Source organism: Sciurus carolinensis, chromosome 7 (genome assembly GCF_902686445.1).
Source record: "Sciurus carolinensis chromosome 7, mSciCar1.2, whole genome shotgun sequence".
In the NCBI taxonomy this organism is placed as follows: domain Eukaryota; kingdom Metazoa; phylum Chordata; class Mammalia; order Rodentia; family Sciuridae; genus Sciurus; species Sciurus carolinensis.
The window spans coordinates 9367247-9385591 of record NC_062219.1 but is presented as its reverse complement, the minus strand read 5'-3'; the positions used below and the strand labels follow the sequence as shown (position 1 = coordinate 9385591).

The window sequence follows — 18345 nt, the reverse complement described above, 5'->3', positions numbered from 1 at the left end:
GAATATTCCCACAATCAGCAATGCTTTTTCTCTGTAAAGATGAAAAACGAAGAAGAAATGACTGAAGTTTTCATTTTTATCAGAATATCAATTTTAAAGACGGAAAGGCTGAGTTCTTGCCTGAGTGGGTTAAAGGGACGCCCTCGAGACGGCCGCTGAGGCGCTCCTGGACGCCGCTCGGCGCGGAAGACGTTCCGGGGGCTGTGCGCGGGCGCCAGGCTGCCCGTAGTCCCGCAAACCCGTGCTCTACAGTGGCTCTCGCTGAAGGCACAACGAGAGGTCCACTTCCGGCCACTGGAGTCGGGCCGCACACACATCCTGACGTCGTCGGGGTGAGGGCTGCTCACGTACTCGCAGCTCCGAGGACCACGCCAGGCACTGTCTCCTCGTCGAGCAGCCTGCGTGCAGCGGTGGTCCGGGGAGCGGGCGGCCGGGGGCGCGCGCGTGTGCGTGTGTGCGCGCGCGCGGGTGGCGGGCGGGAGCTGGCGAGGCTGGGGGTCTCGCGGGTGGAGGCGGGCGGCCCGGCTGGCAGTGGCTCCGTTCCCCTCGGCACGCGAGGTGAGCGCTGTGGAGCTGGGGGACGGGGCGCGCTGGGGACCAGGCCGAGGCCACCCCGCGCGCGGCAGGACAGCACCAACGGCCCGGGCAGCGCCAGCAGCCAGCGGCGCGGTCCGGGCGGGCGGGCTGGCCCGGGAGGCGCCGCTCGCCGCGCCGGGTCACGTGGCGCGGTCACGTGGCGCGCGGCCCGGCCGGCGGCGGCGGCGGCGGCGGCGGCGGCGGCGGCCGAGGCGGCCGAGGGAGGCGGAGACTTCGGCCGAGACGCGGGGGGAGGCGGCGGCGGCGCGGGGCTGCTGGAGGCGGAGGCGGAGAGGCGCAGAGAGCCGCGGGGCCGCCGCCACGGCGCGGGAGGTGAGGCGGCGCGGGGGCCGCCGTCCCCGGCCGCGGCGGGCGGGGGCGCCGCGCCGTCCCGCAGGAGGGGCGCCGGCCGGAGCGCCCCGGGCCCGGGCGAGTGCGCCCCGCGGGCCCGGCGCCGGCGGGCGTGGTGGGCGCGGCGGGCGGGGCCGGGGCGGGCGGGCGAGCCGGGTGGGCCGAGGGCGCGGCGCCGAGAGGGCGTCCGACCTGGCCCCGGGCGGCCGTGGCTGCGGCGGTGCTGTTAGCCTTTTGTTCGAGCCCGTGAGAAAATGGGGCGACAGCGGAGCTGGGGTGTGCGTGTGTGTGCGTGTGTAGATCAGGAGGCGTTTGGCTTGGAGCCATTTTTTTCTTCCTAATTGTGGAGACAGAAAATCCCTCAAAACGGCTTCCCCGGGGAGACGGGGCTGTGCTCCCCCTGGCCGCCGCACCGTCGGCATGGAGCGGCTTTCCCTCCCCGCTCTGCCCACCTCCCGTCCGCGGTCCAGTCTCCCTCCCTCCTTCCCCTTCCTGCCCGCCCCACCTTCAGTGAAGCCCGGGGAGCGAGCGGGGAGTCTGCAAAGCGCCCGGTCACCTGTCGTGGCAGCTGCATGGAAATCCCGGCGCTTCTGCTGTCTGGAGTCTGCTGTTTGCTTTGACAAATCCCGGAGATTCCGCTCCCAGCACCAACCCTTCCTCCCTCCCTGTGCCTCCGAACCCAGTGCATCAGGCCGATGCAAAGTTTGACCCGCTTGGGGCAATTAGCAGGGAGTTGTCTTCCGTCACGACACCACTTCAAGGTTGGGAAGGTGAGGGCCAAATGTTTTTGTGGTGAGAAATGAGGGTGATGCCATCCTCTCTGAGCCTCATGTCACTTAGGGACCTGTTCATCCTGCCGGCTAACCTGCCCAGGTGATCCGAAAGTGTGGTAAGACTTCTCCCCTTGGGAATTATCATTTCCCCTGGCCAGGGACCCATTTCCCGGGTTTTTCTGTATGGGAGCTCCCCATTAAGACCTCGCAGTAGGTAGCACAGAGGAAATTGTCTCTAAGGTTTTTGGAGAGTGCAGAGATCCATCTAGAATTCTCTTTGTTTCCCCTCCGTGTCTCGGGTCTCCATTCCTCAGTTATTTGGAGTTTGCATCTAGCAGGCAAGACTACCAGGAATGGTGCTGTGGTCCTGGAGAGTTCTCTCCAGGCCCGGCAGTGCAGGCTTGCTGCAGTTCCACTTTGGGATGGGTGTGAAGTGACAGGGCACCTTGTACTTAGCCATACTGAAATCCAGAGTTTGGAGTTGATCTCAGCGTTGTGCAGTGATAGGCACATTGAGAATGGGAGATTCACACTTATCCCCATTTTTGTAATAGTTTTCTGTTGTGGAAATGATAGTACATGTTATGAATAGCCAAGCCTAATGTTTAGTCCCTTAGTTTAAAAAATGGTAATTTGCATGAAAGTTGTACAAAAAATGAGAATTTCCTTTAACAGTTTTTAAGAGGTCCCTTTTGTCAGGACTGTGCAATTAGCAGGTTTTTTTTTTTTTTTTTTCACATAGGGGAGGTGTGTAGTACTGAATTAGAAGGGAATAAGTAATATAGGAAAAATGTTTTTTAACACATTAAAGCTTTCAGACATGGAATAAGAATAGAAAGCCTTGATTATGATTACTCGTGATTGAGTACAATGTTATTACATTGTATTTACTACTGTATATTTTTAAATACTGTCCTCTTTAGAAAGGCTGCATCATTTGGAACTTTCTAGTTCTGATATGGAGGTGTAAGAGTGGTGATTTGGTTATTCACCTTATTTTTCCTACTAAAATTGAATTGATTTTTTTTAACCCTTGCAAGGATTGGTGGTACATGAAACCTGTTTTAAATTGAAGCATCCCCTGCTGCTGCTGAGATCTCAAATAATGGAAGAAAGGGGAGAGACAGCAGCCTTCCTTTATGCAAAATTTCAGCCCTCACTAGATAGTTTATAGGACAGAATGCAAAGACCACATTTTCTTCTGGGGTTTGTTGCAGCTTACACTGAATGTCTGGATTCAGAAAAGTTTATTGAGTGGTTCCCGGTGCATGGAGAAGCTAGGTGGCAATCAATGCCTTAGTGTTCCAAAGCATTTACAGCATCTTTTACAGTCTCTTGTTTTCTTCTGTGGAGGAAGAAAGAGTGAAGACAGATTGAGTGGCCCAACTGTGCATGTGCTTTGTAAAATGCAGTTAAAAATTGAGTGAAACCTCTGGTATGAAACGCTATGGTTTGGTTACTATATTGGTTCCTGTTGAGGATTCTGTGAAGATTTTTCAGTATTACCAAAAGCTTTGCAGAAATTGTACACTTGCCTTTAATGAGACTGCAGAGACTGCAAGGAATATGTAATTAAGTCAAATTTCTTTAAGTTGGTCTAGGACATTGTTAATCTATTTGCTAAATTTTAATATACTAGATTTTCTGTATGGTCAAATATACATATAAAACCATTTTAATGGCATTAAATATGTTTTTTTATGCAAGCATTATCACCATGCATATCTAAAACTTTTTTCATTTTCTCAAACTGGAATCCTGTACCATTAAACAATAACTCTCCATTCTCCCTCCCCATGTTCTCTTGCAAACACTTTTCTGTTTTAGACTTTATGAATCTGACAACTCTAGTTGCCTTATATAATTGGAACCACAGTATTTGTCCATTTGCGGCTGGCTTGTTTCACTTAACGTGATGTCATCAAGATTTATCCATGTTGTAGCATGTGCCAGAATTTCCTTTTTTCAAAAGGCTGAATAATCCTTTATATTTACATACCACATTTTGTTTATAAACATTTTGAATTTTTGTGTACTAAATTTTAACAACTGATCACCAGAAACTGTAGAACCTTCATTTAATTAAAACAGGAAAACAAAATCAGTTATTATTTAATATGTATCACTTCTTTAGAACATAAGACCTATGAGGGATAAAACTAAATGTGTTTTGTCCTTACTGGGTGCTGTCACTTCTCTTCCTTGTGGATTGTGACATATAATAGATACATCTTTCTGAAATTTACAGCTGATGCAGATGATGTTTTTGTTTCCCAGCCAATGTTATGGTGGTGTATTTTGCTGTGTGGAAAGTATGTATATAGGGCTCCTCTAAAATAAAATAAATTTTTGTGGAAATGTAGGTAAATCTTAATATAATTCTAATATGGAGAAAAAGTCTAAGCTTCACGCCAAACAAAAACTCATAAAGTAAAAGATCTGATAAGTTTTCTTCCCTTTGGGAAGAGTTACTTCGGATTGAACACAGGAACATTCTGACTCTGAGCTACATCCCCAACCCTTTTCTTTAAATTTTATTTTGAGGCAGGATGTCTCTAAGTTGTCCAAGTTGGCCTCAAAATTTTGATCCTCTTGCCTTAGCCTCCTGAAAACCTGTGATTACAGGTGTGTGTCACTATAGCTGACTTGATAACAGTACAGATGAAAGCATGCAAAATTTTAAATATCTATAGTAAAGAATAGCATGAACAAAAAGACAAATGACGAACTGGAAAACTATGCACAACATACACATCGAGCATTTCAGTTACGAAGCACTATAGAACTGTAAAAATCAATAAGAAAACTGAGTACCTCATTAGGAAAATGGGCTAAGAACATAAGCAGTGTTTTTTTGTTTTTTGGTTTTTTGTGGTGCTGGTGATTAAACTCATGGCTAGGAGCATTCTGTGTATAAATATTATTTTTTATGGAAATTTTAAACATTAAATAAAAGAGATTAGTATAGTGATGCATTGTATCTGCCATCCAGCTTCAGCAGTCCTAAAACATCTCCTGTCTTATTTGAAGGATATTTTCCTCTCCCCTATCCTGGGATTATTTTATTTATTTTTTAAATGTTTTATTTAAAATTTTTTTTTTTTTTTTTTTTGTCAGTGGACCTTTATTTATATGCAGTGCTGAGAACTGAACCCAGTGCTTCACACATGCTAGACTAGTGCTTTACCACTGAGCACTGGGATTATTTTAAAGCAACAGAAATCGTTTTGTAATTTTGTCAGTAGATATTTTAGTGCTTGTCTTTATTTTTTTTAATTTTTTTTTTTATTATTTTTTTTTTGCGGTGCTTGGGATTGAACCCAGGGTCTACAGACTGAGCTATCTCCCCAGCCCTAGTGCTTGTCTTTAAAAGAAAAAGCCTCCTTAAACAAATAAGCTGGGCACGGTTTTTTCTTTGCAACTTTTTTTTTTTTTTTTTTTTGATACCAGGGATTGAACCCAAGGGCACTTAACCACTGAACCACATCCCCAGCCCTTTTTATTTTTAAATACATTTTTTAGTTGTAGGTGGACGCAATATCTTTATTTATTTTTACGTGGTGCTGAGGATCAAACCCAGGGCCCTATGCATGCTAGGCGAGTGTGCTACCACTGAGCCATCACCCCAGCCCCTTTTATTTTAATTTTTTAATTTTGAGAGTATCATGCTGTTGCTTAGGGTCCTACGAAGTTGCTGAAGTTGGCCTGGAACATGGGATCCTCCTGTCTCAGCTTCCTGAGTTGCTGGGATTACAGGCGTGTACCACTGTGCCTGGCTCCTTGTAACTTCTATTTGAAGAAACCGAATTTTTCTGATTGCATACCTGTAATATTGAGTGTGGTCCTTTGTTTCCTGTATATTGGTGATTTGATCTAAAGCCTCTAACAGAATCAGACTTTGTGTGTGTGTGCTGGATATTGAATAACTCAGGGCTCATGCTCTACCACTCAGCTGAACCCCTGGCACAGTTTTTTTTTTTTTTTTGGTGGGCAGGATTTTTCCTTTAGGAGGTACATAATATCTGATTTCTTTTGTTTTATGATATTAGCAACCATTCTTGACCATTACCTTGATCCATGAATAAACGAGGATTATAATTTGTCATGTTCTAATTCCGCCCCTTATTTGGTTATTAGCTGAAATAGGTAAGTAATATAAGTCAATATGTGACTATGTAAGTCAGTATGTAATAATTAACTCCCTTGGTCTGTTATTTGATTACCTTGAAGTATAGGTTATCTAGGAAGGGTGAGAAAATAATCTTAATTGCTCTGCCTAGTATTTCAAGGACAATGTTGAATAGAAGTGGTGAAAGAATCTTATTATTCCTCTTGATTTACTGGTTTTCAAAGTCATGAACTGATCCCCTAGCATCCTCCAGTTGGTCTTGGATGAGGGTTTTTCCTTTCTGTTTTTTTCCCTTGGCCTGGGATTGAACATACATTGTGCTTGGCAAGTGCTCTACCACTGTGCTGTATCCCCAGCCCCTTTTCCTCTCTTTAATATCATTCTGAACTTCCTTATTCCTTATTTTAGCACATATGTTGTCCATTGCAGTTGTTGTGTGTCTTCCCCCCTCCTCCCATCCCCCGGTAGAGGGATTGAACCCAGGATGTTCTAATACTGAGCTTCATCCCAACCCCTTTTTTATTTTGAGACAGGATCTGGCCTTGAACTTGTAATCCTCTTGCCTCAGCCTCCTGAGTAACTAGAGTAGCTAGGATTACAGGCATGCACCACTGCACCCAGCAGTTGTCTTTCAATGCTTAAATTGCCCCATCTTTGGAGAGACATATCTTACTTAGGTTAGCCCCTGAGTTCTTCCAACATGTTTTTAGTAATAGCTTCCTTGCTTTTTAATACAGTGAGATGTTCTAGGCTTATCTTGTATACTTCTTGTTTCAGACTTGGGGTCAGAACAGACCACTTTTAAAAGAAAAATAAATGACAGTTAAACATTAGATTATTTAATTTCATTAGTCATAAAAGAAATGAAGTTGAAAGCAAAAAATAAGATATCATTTGTATGGACTGAATGTTAGTGATTCTTCTCCCAAAATCTTATGTTGAAGCTCCAGCCCCCAATGTGGTGGTGTTTGGAGATGGGATCTTTAGAAGTAGTGAAATCTAGCTGAGGCTGTGAGGGTGAGAGTTCACGTAGAGAAGAGCTTGTGTTCTTGTCTCCTTCCGCCACTAGGAGTAAGTCATGTGTTGCACTTTGAGATGGCAGCTCCCCATAAGCCGAGAGAAAAAGCCAGGATGACAGCCACCTTGCTGGTACCTTGATCTTGGACTTCTTGCCTCCGAAACTGTGAGAAATAAATTTCTCAGTTTAAGCCACCCAGTGTACAGTTGGCTCTCTGTATCTTCAGGCTCTGTATTCATAGATTTAACCAATTGCAGATTGAAGATATTTGGGAAAAGAAAATCACATCTGTATAGACATGTATAGACTTTTTCCTCTTGTCATTATTCCCTAAACAATACAGTATAGCAACTATTTATATAGTATTTACATTATATTAGGTATTGAAAGTAATCTAGAGATGATTTAAAATGTATGGGAGGATATGCTTTGTTTATATGCAAATAACATGAAGAATTTAAGCACAAGTGGATTTTGGTATCCACAGGGGGTTCTGGAACCTTTGGCAGCCTGAGCAGACAAGGACATCATTTCTCAGTTATTTGCTGGCAATTTAGACCATAATGTACATAGTCGATTTGGCAAAACTTAATATGATAATCTGTTTTTTGGTAATCTTAATGTTTGGACTGCTCCTCCTGTGGAATGGGAATAAGGGTGATGGTGAATTCCAGGGCTGGTGCAAATGAAGGGAAACCTTACTCTCAGACACAGTAGAGATAGAAGTAACTCATTCTAGACAACTGCTGTTAAGGTATCAAATGTAAAATGTGCATAGCCTTTGACACAGAAAGTCTATGTTTAGTAGGAATTTATTGTAAAGAAATAATAGGAGCCAGGCGTGGTGGTGTGCGCCTGTAATCTCAGCGGCTCGGGAGGCTGAGGCAGGAGGATAGAGAGCTCAAAGCCAGCCTCAGCAATGGCAAGGTGCTAAGCAACTCAGTGAGACCCTGTCTCTAAATAAGATACAAAATACGGCTGGGGTTGTGGCTTAGTGGTTGAGTGCCCCTCAGTTCAATCCCTGGCATACCAGCCCCCAACGAGAAAAAAGAAAGAATAAGAAAAGTTGGCAAAGATAGATATACATAGCAAAGAACTGGAAATAACCTTAAGTAAGGAATTGATTGGATTATGGCATGTCCATTGCACGTAGCCTTTGAAAATAATGATATATGTTTATGTTAATTGGTCTGGAAAGATGCCCATTATACATTATTGAGTGAAAAAGGCAGGTTGCAGAGCTGTAGGCCAAGCACTTAGATATGGTATAGTCATAGAAAATTCTAAATAAGCAGACTGACAGCTTTGCTCAGGGGATCTAGGCTTCAGGAACCAGTTGTGGATACGCTGTTTAGGTCACTGTGTCTAAAGGACTGCAGTAGCTGGTTACATTCTCTTGTCATCAGATTTAGATTTCCTGGAGAAAGTATGTGATTGGTCTGCTTTGGATAATTTGCCTACCCTTTACCCATGCGTGTGTGTGTGTGTGTGTGTGTGTGTGTGTGTGTGTGTGTGTGTCACTGCTCTCAGATTTCTACATAGACTCTAGGTGTTGGGCAAGGAGTCACAAGGAGAGTTGAAGTGTATTTGACTGAAGAAAGGGGAAGATGTTCCAGGGAGATAAGGAAGTAGATGCCCACTACCTACTTAGTTAAAATATGTATGTTCTTTGAGCAGAAATGTTGAATTGATTACTATATTTTCATAAAATTATTGCCAAAAGATAAACTTGGGCTTTCTTTTCCTTTTAGCTATCCTTTAACATGTTAGGATTTACACCAGTGTGCCGGATCTGATTTTTTGCTTTCATAGAAAATGACTGGTCAGAATTAAAATTTTTGTTATTCTTAGATTTAAAATAATGCTGTTTTTTCCTTTAAACATAGTTAATTTAGAATCAAATGTATTTTTCTGACATCAGTAAACAGGAATAGCAATCTTTTTTTTTTTTTTTTTTCATTTGGTTAAAGTATTTTACTCAGTGGTGTTTGGCATATTTCCAGATTTGTGTAATCATTATGACATTTAATTCTAGAACACTTTCACTATCCCGAAAAGAAATCTTTCATCACCCCTCCCCAGTCCGCTCGCCTCCCCTGATCCTAGGCCACCACCACTCTGCTTTCTATCTCTATAGAACTATCTATTCTGAACATTTCATGTAAATGGAATCACAGAACCAGTGGTCTTTTTTCATAGGAATAGCAATCTTTATGCTTACGTGGTCTTTACACCACGTAAGCATAAAGATCTTGAGAGAACAACTATCCTGATATTAGAATGAAGCCTGTGGTGTGCCCAATGATTTCATTACTTGCAGGACTGAGGTTGGAGGAGTGCCTGAGCTCAGGGGTTTGAGACCAGCCTGGGCAATGAAGCAAGATCCTGTCTTAAAAGAAACACAAAAAAATATATTTGCCACTTAAAAAAAATATTCTTTATACCATATGGATGTGAAAGAATATGGAAACATCATGTGAGGGATTACGTTGTTAGGATTATGTCTACTTCTTCAATAATCTTAATAGGTGGGCATCTGTTCCTACTTTGGAATGGTAATAGTAGAGCCAGTAGGTTAAAGTTTTTATAGTATCAGATCTACTAATGTCTGGTTAAGGCTAAGAAATTGGCCTTTTGAGTGAATAATTTTTATGAAGTCTCAGCCTTCATTCATGTCTTGGCTATTGATCTGGTGAGTTTCTGGTTGGAACATGAGGTTCTAAAGACACTTTGGTATCAGCTTTCAAAAACTGTTGCTCACTGTTTTCAAATTCCCACTCAACAGTTATAGACAGATGTCACTGGATTCAGAATTTTTTCATCCTACTGGATGTTCTTTCACCAGTTTCTTACCAACAGTGAAAGAAAGATGAGTTTAAACTTCTTGATGCAGTTACTTCTTTAATTTCTGGGTGTGCAAAATTTTCAGTCCATGGGAAACTTTCATTGCTATCCCTGCTGTCTGGCTATGAAGAGTAGATTTTACCTTCCATCAGAAATGTGTGTCTCTGTTACAGATAGCTGTGGTCAAATGGTAGTATCAGTTCCTCAGGCAAACAGCAGACTGAGCTGTTGGTGCTGCGACAGTTTAAATATTTGTGAAAAGTTGATCAGCGGCAATGTTAGCATGTGCCAAGGATGTTCAGCATTTCCTTCACATTTCAGTGTCGTAGGCTACAGACAGCCCTCTTAGCCACAGTGGCAGATGGACAGTGTGGCTTCAACGATTAGACTGTTGGGGCCTGCATCATGAGAAGTTAGGCTTCTGCTGAGTGCTTATGACCCTGGTCAGCCCTGGCTGCCATTTTAGGTAGCCAGAGTTACTGTGTAGAATTGTTAAATAATCGGAGTTTAACTGTGAGTTAACGTTTGTCAAATTAGAGAAGAATGTCTTTATTTTTTTATTTTTGTTTTTTTGTGGTGTTGGGGATACAGTCCAGAGTCTCATACATGGTAGGCATGCGCTCTACCTCTGAACCACACCCCTGGTGCCAGAGAAGAATGTCTTTAAAAAGTAATGTTTTGAATTTAATGTATTTGAGAGGAGGAGGTTTGAGGAGGTTGGATCTTGAGAAAAGCCAGGTGATGAATATGGTTGACACTCAGGTCACATTTTCCAGCCCTTGCAAATAATTTGAGCGTTTCCATTTTTGTTCTTGTTCTCATGAAATGAGAAACCCAATCTTGTGTTTCCTGTGTAGAAAGTTTAATGAAATAAGTCCTGTAATATTTGAAATGCCTGGGATAAAACACAACAATTCTTAATAAAAGGTGGGAAGCTCACAGTTTGCTTATCTTATTCCATTAGTAATAATTTTTAATGCTGTTTTGTCTCCTTACCCAGCTTTGGTTGTGAGGGACTTGAAGTGAGTTAAGTGGTCTAGGATTGGGGAACCACCCAGATCTGTCCTTTATAGCTGACACAGATATATAGGTTTATGGCATCATACTTGTGTTTGCATCTCCCTTCTCCTCATGACCGTAGAAGCTACCACAGCCAGGTCTCTGTTGTCAGCAGAGAGCAAAGTACTGATAAATCCACAAATCACCATAATTTGATTTTATCTAATTATATCAACTTAAAAAAATTTTTTTTAGTTGTAGATGGACACGATACCTTTATTTATTTTTTTAATGTGGTGCTAAACATTGAATCCACAGTCTCACACATGCTAGGCAAGTGCTTTACCACTGAGCCACAGTCGCAGTTCCTGATTATATCAACTTTTAATTTTAACTAATGACTACCAGATCCTTTCTCTGAACCATTAACAAACTGTATGATTATTACTAGATGAAGTATATTTAAAATTTTTGATAAATTGAAATACCGTTTTAAAAATTTTCGTGACACAGTAGTGGTCAATCATAATGAGATTTGTATCTTACATGCATTTTTGTGCAGGAAATGTGAAAGAGAATTGTGATGTATCATTATAGATCCCTTGGAGGCTAAAAAGGCCTTTCTTTACAGAGGTATATAGAGAAGCAGTAATGTTTAAGAAGTGCTTCAAAATCAACTTTATGTAAGTTTAATAAGTTTATTATAAAATAGTATCAAGGTTGACGAAGAGCCTTAGAATATTATTTTTTCTTCTCTTTCTTGAATTTCTGTGTTTCACAAATAACTGGTCTCCTTAAATGACTGGTGATCATATAAATGGTCTTTCTTTTTGTTCAACCTTCACTTAAGTTCAGATGGTAAAGTTCTTTCTTGTCCATGTGTCACAGAAAGATGGCATGGGGTTGGCTTTGGGGAGTTGGTCTGTTTCTCTGGTGTATACAAGACAGCCCAAACTTGTGGGAAATAGAGCAAGCTCTGTCAGGTGAATGATACCAATAATCTCTGGCAGTCAATTTAAGCCAATTACTTCAACCTTTCAATTTTAGTTGGTTATTATCAAACCTTTTACTAGATTGTTAATGACCAACAAAATTAGTTTGAGTTGTACCTCCTTTGGTGATAATGAGCAGTAAAGTGGACCCCAAGGTGAGTTGTCAGAAGGAGGAGGCGTGCTGTGGGGTCTGGACTCATTCACAGATTAAAGCATGAATGAGCTCCTAGAAGCTAAGATTTGGTCCAGTTCCTTTCTCTTTGTGTCTTCGTGGCCTTAAGTACTTCTCATTACCATTTAATGTTATTTTAAGAAGTGAACCATCTTATAGCAAAGATTTGTCTAACATTAACTGACAAAGATAATCAACTGGGACTAAATCTTTAGCTACTGAGCTTTTAGTCTAGTGGTTTATCATGGTCATATTATGTTCTGTGTGAAAAATACTGTTTCTTCACCTGTGTATTATTTAGTGTTTGGAACTTCAGTGTTGCCTGACATTGACAACCTTCTGTTGCATGCTGTCTATCTGTCTACACACACACACACACACACACACACACACACACACACACATTTATTTATTTTATTTTATTTTTTGCAGTACTGGGGATTGAACCCAGGGGCGCTGTACCACACAGCTATATCCCCAGCCCTTTTCATTTTATATTTTAAAACAGGGTCTCACTAAGTTGCAGAGGCTGGCCGTGAACTTGTAATCTTTCTGCTTCAGCCTCCTGAGTAGGGCTTCTTAATTCTTAATATGATGATGATATGATTAACATTAATTCTTAATATTTTTAACTACAACTTGATATAAACTATATGTTTATGGGGATATCTTTAAAGAAATATATTCTCTATTTAGTTTTCTGATCCCTTTGAAATTTAAAAACCGAAATAACAACCCAAAATTACTAATATTGATTGGCTCTAATGTAAGCTGCCAACTGTGTTAGGGGTAACTGTATTTTATTCCCAAAGTGCTTTTTCTTGGAATATGCAAATCTCTAGAAATCCAGGGACTTCAGATGGAAGACACCTTCTCACCTATATCGAGTGCTTTTCTGCTTCTCTTTTTCTGTTCAGGTTAATTGGCTGGTGCTGAAATTTGAGTCTGGTTTGGACAATGCGGAGTCTTTGCACCACTTAATCTTTTCTCAGGACTCCACTTATGGTTTGACCTTGGTCATTATTGCAGGTACCAAGTAGCTAAGTTCAATATGTGGGTTTCAAAGGGAAATGTTTAGATTCTGGAAGAATGCTGTGGAATGGTCCAGTAAATTAAACAGAAGGTCGCTTTTGGCCAGGGAAGCTGCTTTCTCTAACAGAAAGCTTGGGCTCTGGGCAGTCAGAGGCATTGGGTGTGATGTGAAGAAATGGGTGGTTTAGTGAGATTTTGAATGTGAATTTGGGTAAGTCATCTATTTGAAATGTGTGAAAACAGTTGTAGCATATAGAGCTTTTTTGTTTGTTTAAATAAGTATATTGTGTTATGGAATTTACTGTCTTCTACACTTTCTTACATTTTTCAGTTGGGTTCCTTTCAACTCTGTTCATGACATATTTTGATGTATCAAAGTTTTTTTCTCATATAGTCAAATCTATAATCTATTTTTAAAAATATATATTTTGGTTGTAGATGGGCACAATACCTTTATTTTGTTTGTTTATTTTTATGTGGTGCTGAGGATCGAACCTAGTGCCTCACTTGTGCCAGGCACGTACGTGCTCTACCACTGAGCCACAACCCCAGCCCTGTAATCTGTTTTTCATAGTTTCTACTTTCATGGTTCTTAGAAATCCTCTTCCCACAGTGTGTCAGAGCTGGTTTCCTTGAGGAAAAGCAGAGGCCTTGGTGGGAGAGATTCCTTTTCATGCCAAATCTTGTATGCCATGTTTGAAGTTTTGGTCTTTATTGCAAGAGCAGAATTTCTCAGGAGTTTTAATATTGGAATGTGGCACAAATACAGTGAGCTGTCCCATCTAAAGAAAACCTTGACTTATTATTCCAAAGAGTCCAGTTTGATTTGCTGAACAGGCAAAAAGTAAGCAACTGGTGATTAAGGCCCTGGAAATTATCAGGTGTTTTCAGAGTGAACATCTTTTCTTCCTTCTTTCCTGTGTGTTTGTATGTGTGTGTGTATGTAGGAGGCAGACTGTATGCTTTCTATCTTAGAATAATTTGTGAATAGTCTGTCATTCTCTTGGTCTTTGTTTAAGTTAAAAAAATTGCAACTTGGAAATCTATGTTAGGGTAGGTGGTTTATTTGGATATATAGTTTTAAGGATGTATTAGTGTACCTGAAATTGAACTTTTTGCATCTCCAAAGGTTTCCCCCCGGGTTTGCTGTAATAAGATCTGCTCTGGTTCTTATACATATGGATATATTAGCAAAACTGGATTCCATCCCAGTGTAATCAGGCAGGGAACCTGTTTGAACCATATAGTGGAACTGCAATGAAAAGCTATAGTATTCCTGTAATCATTTTAGGATGTGATGTGGTCCCTCCCTATGTTTATTAATTAGTGGAGTCGTAATGAGACTCCTCATGCTTTTAAGGATGCTGATCAGTGGGCATCCAGGCAGGATTTAGTTGTGTTTGGGAGCCTTCTGTGTAAAGGTGGGAGGGATTGGTGTTTCAGGTGGTGGCAGGTGAGCCTCCTGCCAATTTGGCATAATGGGAACAGGACTCTTCTGAGTTGCCATCTGTTTGTGGCTGATAGGAAACCAGCAGTGCTTTCTGAGAAGTGAGGAACTGTTCTGTTTATGTTGAAATATTTAGGAATTAGTAATGTTAAGACCGTGCTGAACAGGTCTTAACATTACTCAGCAGGTTGGGGAGGTAGACTGTGTGGAGTGAGTTTATGCTACTACTAAATGCAGAAGATGGCTGCTTGTTTCAACAGCCCATCCATCCCCCAAAAGGCAAGACTCTTCTGCCCACCTAGACCACCTGCTTGAGGCAACCCCAGTTCTGTACTGAGTTGCCTGGGTCAGAGGGCATGTTTTTCACATGCCTGTTGTACACCACCCATGGTGTGTGTGCCCAAGGGATTTGGATCCGTCTATGTAATTCTTTTGCTGTGTCCTTTTTTTTTTTTTTACCCAATTGTAAAATATATATGGCAGAATTTACCATTTTAACCATTTTTAAGCATACAGTTCAGTGACATTAAGTACATTTACATTATGTAACCTTCATGGTATGTCATGTTTAAATCAAATATTTTGACACACTTAAAAAATAGTGGATGCAGCGTCTCCATATGCCAAATACATGAAGTCATCAATATGTTGTTTCATGTCCCTTTGGGTGTGTGCGTGTGTGTGTATTCAGTGTATGTATTCATGTATGTTACTGGGGATTGAGTACAGGGTTGCTCTTTTACTGAGCCCCTGCCCCTTTTATTTTGACTTTGAGACAGGGTCTCTTTACCCATTTTAGCTTTGAACCTGCAACCATCCTGCTTTAGCATCCCAAGTCTTTGGGATTATAGGCGTGTGCTTTGCTGGACCATTTGTTTATGGGCCTGCATTTACCTCCTTCCTTAGAGGAGCAATGCCCACATTCCTTCTTGGGTTGATTTGCTGCCTTCACACATGGGGAGCTCTCCTCTCCAGAGAGATTTTTTTTTTTCTTTTTCGCTATTGGTGGTTGAAGCCAGGGTTGCTTTACCACTGACTTTATCTCCAGCCCTTTTTACTTATTTTTAAATTTTGCAACGGGGTCTTGCTAAGTTACTTAAGCTGTTCTTGAACTTGTGATCCTCCTTCCTCAGCCTTTTGACTCACTGGGATTAGGGGCATATGCCACCACTCCTGGCCAGACATGGGTTTTTGATGGTATCCCCTAAACTTTGCTTTGTTTCTCTTATTTATACTCTCAAAGCCATGACATGGGATAGAGAGTAACTCTTTCCCCCTTTTACCGAGCATTATTTGGTAGGTTAGCTAGGGAAGTTGACTTGTGGCCCAAGCACCTGCTAGAAAATCGCTGCAGAGCCCAGTTGTGGTCTGGTGAGAAGCAGCACGTGACCCTATTGGGTGTGGGACCACCATAAGTTTCTGTCTTGTCTTCTTCCAAAACAATCAGTGAAAAGGGTTTCAGGACCCTCTATTAGGGAATTCTTAGTTACAAGTAAAAGAGACCTAACAACTAAGTTACACAAAAAAGGGAATTTATTGGAAGAATTTTGGACTGTCCATAGAATCCAGGCCAGGAGCCGGAGTCTGGAATGTTGTATGATGTGGGTCTGGAACACTTTCCTTCTTTCTCCTACCCCTCTCTTGCTCTTCCCTTGCTTAACTTCTCTCAGTGCTTTTAAGTTATTCTTTTCAGTCATAGACTAGTGTCTTCTGGTCCAAGGGACAGAACCTGACTGCCAGCCCCCTTCTTTTTCATATTATGTCCCAGGTGTCTAGAGAGAGACTTTCTTCTTTGTGTTCCAAAATTTTCAGCAAGAACTGATGCCTGCTTGTAGAAAATTGCTTGGAACTGTTGAGGTCAAGGAGGCTTAGCAGAATGGACAACCCTGCTACAATTTACAAAGATGTTAGGGGAGCCCCTCTGACAAATGTGAAGGGACCCAGGCTGTGCAGACATGTAAGCCTTGAATTAAAACTTAAAGCAAATTATATACTGGGTACAGTGCTTGCAGTACCAACTACTGAGGCAGGGACTTGAGCCGAGGAGTTCGAGGCCAGCCTGGGAAACAGTAAGGCCCTATCTTAAAACTAATAAGATTAAAATGCCACTACCACTAATAAAAAATCCAGTAAGTTGAGGAGATGAACCTGCTAAACAAATCCTGGAATTACTTTTTATATGATCAAATTTCTTTTTTAGTCACGTAAATTGAATTAATCAAATAATTTGTCCTGAGGGTCAGATTCTTCAAAATAAAATTCTTCACTTGAACAGTTTGGACTTGAAGGTCGAATTCCTCAATTGTGGTCAATGTCTATGGTTAGAAATTTTTTTTTCCAGTGGTTTTAGTTTTGAGAAAATTTTCATTTCATTTCCCTTATTGGATAGACATTTATTTCAAGATACAGTATAGCCTTTATTGTCAATACTTAAAAATTACCAGCCATTAAAATAAAAAAATTACCAACTGTTGACTTTTCGTAGCATGATTTGTTATCTGTGGTTGTTCCTTGTGTCATTGCCACAGTTGCCAGTCTTTATGGGTCTGTCTTTGAAAGGAATTTTATTTTGAGAAATCCAGCATTTCCCTGAAATGTGTCATCTTTTATAGTCTTCAACAAAAGTCTCAGAGAAAGTGGCTACTGCCGTTACTGAAATTTTGGCCCATAATATGATCATTATCTATTATTTGTTGTGAGGTATGCAAGTATTTCTTTGAATTTTATCTGATACAACTTGGTGGTCCAGGTGAAATGTTGGACTCATATTTGACCAAATTTATGTGGTACACTTGATTTGGAAATAGTGTTTTCAGTTCCCTTTTATTGCCTGTATCAGAGCAGTTTCCTGTTAACTAATATGATATTTTGATTTTTGGTTTTAGTATGTTTTTAGTACCAATATGCATGGACAGATTCTTCAGCTGAATATATCTAAGAGACAAAATTGTTCAGCCGATCCAGTAAATCATAGCTTATTTTCATAACAGCATTATTCGAGCCCAGAGAAACTGTGGCCAAAGTTTAATCAAGCAGAGTAGCTTGATGTAGATGATATATTCCTTAAAACTGGTATAATAAAATATTCTAAATTAAATTACACTTTAAGTGCACAGGAAGAACTTGCTATCAGAAGGAATCCTTTTGTCAACCCTTTCCTAAAATCTAATTTAACTTTGGAAATTTGAATCTTCCTCTACCATATTCTTTCAAATCAGGGTTTTTCAGTGATTGCCAACCCCCCCTTTTGTGGGGGGGGTACCAGGGATTGAACTTAGGGGCACTAGACCACTGAACCACATCCCCAGCCCTATTTTGTATTTTATTTAGAGACAGGGTCTCATTGAGTTGATTAGAGCCTTATTTTTGCTGAGGCTGGCTTTGAACTCAGGCTGCCCCTGCTTCAGCCTCTGGAGTTGGGATTACAGTTGTGCCCCACCACGCCCGGCTGATTGCCCTTTTTGTTGTCATTGTGTCTTATCAGTGTTGCATTCCATTGATGTCTAGGATTATGGAAAACAGCTGTTCCTCTTTTAGTAGTTTGGTCACACACATAGATACCCTCTAAGAATTCGAAAACTCTGCATGAGTTAGAATTAAATTGGAATTGAATATCCTATGTGAATTGTAAAACCTACACAGCAATTCCAGGAAAATGGAAAGTATGATTTAGTGATTGCACATTTTTTTCCTGTCTTGGGGATCAAACCTAGGGCCTTATACATGCTAAGTGAGTGCTTTATTTCTGAGCCACATCTCCAGTGCCATGGAGGGAATTTTTGGTCACTCTCTCTTGTCTAAATAATGATAACTAAGAAATCACAATGCTCTGACACCAGTTCTCTGGCACTGGCTAAGTGTTTGCAGTTCCATTCGGTTCTGACTCTGCCAACTCTGACTTAGTGTCACACTCACAGATTTTAGGATCAGTCTCCTCAGTGCTTTTCTCATGGCAGATGACAATTGCAAGTCATGGGGCCACCTGTATTTCTGACTGACTGTCTATAAATTT

The 18345-nt window shown here is 41.3% G+C and overlaps 1 protein-coding gene across 4 annotated transcripts in view; it reads left to right on the top strand.

Moving 5' to 3' along the window:
• The first annotated feature begins 768 nt into the window (after positions 1-768).
• Positions 769-18345, top strand: part of Tulp4 (TUB like protein 4) — a 241596-nt gene continuing 224019 nt past the window's right edge. For 2 of the 4 annotated variants that reach the window (XR_007109580.1, XM_047559408.1), the window contains exon 1: positions 770-909. The gene's annotated coding sequence lies outside the window, so the exon portion shown is untranslated. Of the gene's footprint in view, positions 910-1174; positions 1698-18345 lie in introns of those variants that run through there. The other 2 variants (XM_047559410.1, XM_047559409.1) reach the window with 2 other exon arrangements.